General features: G+C 35.0%; 1 long non-coding RNA gene across 1 annotated transcript; it reads left to right on the forward strand.

Annotated features, from left to right (window-relative positions):
• Nucleotides 1–130: 130 nt before the first annotated feature.
• On the forward strand, nt 131–3536 carry LOC127277764 (uncharacterized). Its single transcript, XR_007842403.1, has 3 exons — nt 131–198; nt 307–1065; nt 3391–3536. It is a non-coding gene; the product is annotated as an uncharacterized LOC127277764 (long non-coding RNA).
• Nucleotides 3537–4848: the final 1312 nt, after the last annotated feature.

Consider the following 4848-nt stretch of genomic DNA (forward strand, 5'->3'; position numbering starts at 1 on the left):
TAGATTGTTCAAGTTGGGTGGGGAAATCCAAAATGGCGATGATACGGAAGCGCCTACCCGCCACCTCGTGGCAATCAGACAGGAACTGGTGGTAAAGAAGTTTTTTTTTGCATATAGGCATGCATGCCTACCTGCCTTAGTGTTTCGTGAATCGTGCTTGAAAATTCGAAACTAATTTCTTTCGTTTGAACCGTTAAGGTAAGTGACATTTTGAGGTTACAATGCAGGTGGAGAATTATTAATTCTTAATTTTCTCTTTATTAAATAATAAGATTAATATTAAATTAATATCAAATTTTCTTTAAGATGGAAGAGATGAGTTCGAAACGACGTGAAAAATTATAGCGAACAATCAAGAAAGATATTTTGACGTCATTGACAATTATTTACCAAAATCAATGTTTTTCGAATATTATCCAAAGGGTAGTACGCTTGGTTACAAGGTTGGGGACGAAAATTATTTGCTGACCGCGGATGATGCAAACATATATCTGGCTATCAAGTGAGAATATTCTTGTGACATTCAGGCGATATCATAATGTCCGCTTCATGGGGACATTCCACGGTGATATTCATGTGACATTAGCGTCATATTCGTATGATAATGAGGGAATATTCCCGTGAAATTCATGTAATATTGAGGGGATATCCCCGCACGGAAAAAAATAGTTCGTGAAACTTTCGTAAACTAGTAGTTCACTTTTGGACGGGCCCAAAGTTTGGAAATCTTTCATTAACTTTTTCCAAGATTTCACGAACTTTTTTTTGTGCGCGTGCGCAGACATTGATTGTTATGAAGAGAATGATGAACGTTCGTGAAATCTTGGAAAAAGTTAATGAAAGATTTTCAAACTTTGGGACGCAAAGGAAAATTTTTTCCCTCCTAATGATAACCTAATGATTATGGAACTTGTATTTTTTTCGAGCGCGTCCAGATGGTTTGACTGTACGTTGTCTAATTAAGGCTCCTCTGAATGGTTTACTTTCTTTCTCTGAATAGTGTGCATGTGATGGCTTATGCATTTGGAAACAGTATTAGTTTAACAAAGATTTTTATTTAAACAGGTAGAACAGTTTGCACATTTAACCTACTGCTAAGAATGGTTTCAAATGAACCCTGGACATAAGCCGAAAGTAAAGAAAACAAAGAAACCTACTGCTCAGGAAGTAAGTACTTAGACTGTTAGCACTTATAAGACTCAGACAAATAAACAGATAACTGAAAAGTACATGGTGTTGTCAGTGAAACAGGCATCATTTCTGCCTTTGCGTGCTTTTTCTTGCATGGTAAAAACAGCACTGATGAGATATTTGTCATGACTCCACTTAGTGCAGCTATTTTTCCAAGAGATGTTGTGCCTGACATTGCATGAAGACCATGAAGTAGTAAGGGCACTTAATGAAAGCTGTCATACTGGAGGACATTATTTAGATAATTTTGAAGGAAATATACCAGTTTATGCTGCATTTACTGCTATGCTATGCACGACACACATGGAGTATATATGACGCAAATATTCACAAGGGGTGAAACGTAGACTACACAAATCGATGTAAGTCATTTGTGTAATAAAATCTTGGGATTATCTTTGCAGTGGTTGTCCAGTTAGTTGGAATCTCCCTTTGTGTTTAGTGAAATTAGATAAGTATTCTAATAATGTGGAGAAATTTATTAACGCGCGAAAGTTCACCATTTTACCAAAGGTCACCTTTGATGGAGTTAGTTTGACCAAAGACAATGTATTCGGTGAAGTTAAATATGGACTAGATCACATCTCTTTTTATATTAATGTTGTGAAAGCTGCAATCTATTATTATTTCCCTCAGATAACTGTCAAATTGACAGAAGATTGGGTTAGTTATGGAGTAACCATTGGAAAAAAGGATGAAGAAGTAAACCTCTCGGCAGCACTTGAAATCTCAATCGTATAGAAGAAGCAAATTAAAATCTTGTACAATGAGCACTATGAAGAATTCAAAAAGAAAAGGATTGGCGGTTTTAACTTTTTATTGGGTGGCACAGTTAAAAAATTTATATTCCCAGATTCTAGTTCAAATGTTATATTTCTTCCTAAGAGAATCAACAATTCACCCAGAAACCAAAGCTACATACAGTCTGATCAATTATGCTGGCATTTCAGTATACAAATTCATCTCAGAATTCATGTTAGGAACAACAAAAAACTTAGCGCATCGTGATCTGGCCATAATTCGGGAGATAGCACTATTTTCAGGACATATCAAAAAACTCAAAGAAAAATACGGGATTCATTGGTCCTATATTAGCTTTCTAGAGCCTGGAGTTCCATTATTTTAGTTTAACAAAGATTTTTATTTAAACTGGTAGAACAGTTTGCACATTTAACCTAATGCTAAGAATGGTTTCAAAAGAACCCTGGACATAAAACGAAGGTAAAGAAAACAAAGAAACCTACTGCTCAGGAAGTAAGTACATACAAGACTCAGACAAATAAACAGATAACTGAAAAGTATTGTCAGTGAAACAGGCATCATTTCTGCCTTTGCGTGCTTTTTCTTGCATGGTAAAAACAGAACTGATGAGATATTTGTCATGACTCCACTTAGTGATGCAATTTTTCCAAGAGATGTTGTGCCTAACATTGCATGAAGACCATGAAGTAGTAAGGGCACTTAATGAAAGCTGTCATACTGGAGGACATTATTTAGATAATTTTGAAAGAAATAGAGCAGTTTATGCTGCACTTACTGCTACAAAGGCAGCAAAAGAAGAATTAAAAACATTAATAGTCACAAAGACAATAAAACAGTATTTAAGAGCAGGCAAGAGTATTGAAAGAAACAAACTATTGGCAATATTAATCCTTGCTACTGGTGGAGTACCGATTGAATAATCTTTATCTGAAATTAAAAAGAAATTTGCTGAAGGAAAAAGATTTGAAATATGGGATCCTGGAAGAAATTAGGACCTGCTGATAGGCATAAGATCAAAAACCAAATCAGTATGAAGATAATGTCATTAAAGATAATACCCAATTTAAAAGAGATTGATCGAGAACATGAAATATCAGATTGATTTATCATACTACTCGCTATGCACGACACACACGGAGTATATATGTCGCAAGTATTCACAAGGGGTGAATCGTGGAGACTACACAAACCGATGTAAGTCATTTGGACGATGCACACGGAAATTTATTAACGCGCGAAAGTCCACCATTTTACCGAAGGTCACCTTTGATGGAGTTACTTTAACCAAAGACAATGTATTCGGTGCAGTTAAATAGCCCTAATTTCAGGACATATCAAAAAACTCAAAGAAAAATACGGGATTCATTGGTCATATATTAGTTTTCTAGAGCCTGGAGTTCCATTATTTTAGTTTAACAAAGATTTTTATTTAAATAGGTAGAACAGTTTGCACATTTAACCTGCTGCGAAGAATGGCTTCAAAAGAACCCTGGACATAAAACGAAGGTAAAGAAAACAAAGAAACCTACTGCTCAGGAAGTAAGCACTTAGACTGTTAGCACTTATAAGACTCAGACAAATAAACAGATAACTGTAAAGTACATGGTGTTGTCAGTGAAACAGGCATCATTTCTGCCTTTGCGTGCTTTTTCTTGCATGGTAAAAACAGCACTGATGAGATATTTGTCATGACTCCACTTAGTGCTGCAATTTTTCCAAGAGATGTTGTGCCTAACATTGCATGAAGACCATGAAGTAGTAAGGGCACTTAATGAAAGCTGTCATACTGGAGGACATTATTTAGATAATTTTGAAGGAAATATACCAGTTTATGCTGCATTTACTGCTATGCTATGCACGACACACATGGAGTATATATGACGCAAATATTCACAAGGGGTGAAACGTAGACTACACAAACCGATGTAAGTCATTTGGGTAATAAAATCTTGGGATCATCTTTGCACCGGTTGTCCAGTTGGTTGAAATCTCCCTTTGTGTTTAGTGAAATTAGATAAGTATTCTAATAATGTGGACGATGCACGCGGAAATTTATTAACGCGCGAAAGTCCACCATTTTACCAAAGGTCACCTTTGATGGAGTTAGTTTGACCAAAGACAATGTATTCGGTGCAATTAAATAGCCCTAATTTCAAGACATATCAAAAAACTCAAAGAAAAATACGGAATTCACTGGTCATATATTAGTTTTCTAGAGCCTGGAGTTCCTCAAGATGTCAAGAATAAATATCCTAATCTGTGTATGGCTGCTTTCCTCTTCCAAAAGATTCACGTAGAAAAAGTACAGATGGGTAATTTCAAAATGGGGGCTTCTCATCAAACAGTTTCTGGACTGCAAGAATTAGTCATAGAAATAGATAATAGTGATATTTATGATATAGAATCCACTTCACAATTGACAAATTTGGAAGACTCAACAATTAAAGAAGGCCTTAAAATTTTGAAAATAAATGCTAATAAATTCAACGCAAATTTAATTGAAAAGCAAAATATGAATGTTACTGTCTCAAAAACATTCAATATCCAACAATTTATCAAAATGATTAGTCAGGGAGTTTCAAAACAGTAAAAAAAAATATTGAAAATGTTAAAAATAAATAAAATCTCTAAGACATTTTATTTCGCATTTAAAAACCCTCACATCTATTTCTTCATTTATGCTGTAGGAACCCTTCGCCAGTCAACAAGATCAAAGAATGCACGATTTTTGTCAGATCACAATATTGTAAACAATACAATTCAATGCGAAAGTGATGGCTTATGCATTTGGAAAAAGCATAAGTTTAACAAAGATTTTTATTTAAACAGGTAGAACAGTTTGCACATTTAACCTACTGCTAAGAATGGTTTCAAAAGAACCCTGGACATAAACCG

Source organism: Leptopilina boulardi, unplaced genomic scaffold, assembly GCF_019393585.1.
Source record: "Leptopilina boulardi isolate dan_hultmark-lab unplaced genomic scaffold, ZJU_Lbou_2.1 LbouV2_179, whole genome shotgun sequence".
NCBI classification, from domain to species: domain Eukaryota; kingdom Metazoa; phylum Arthropoda; class Insecta; order Hymenoptera; family Figitidae; genus Leptopilina; species Leptopilina boulardi.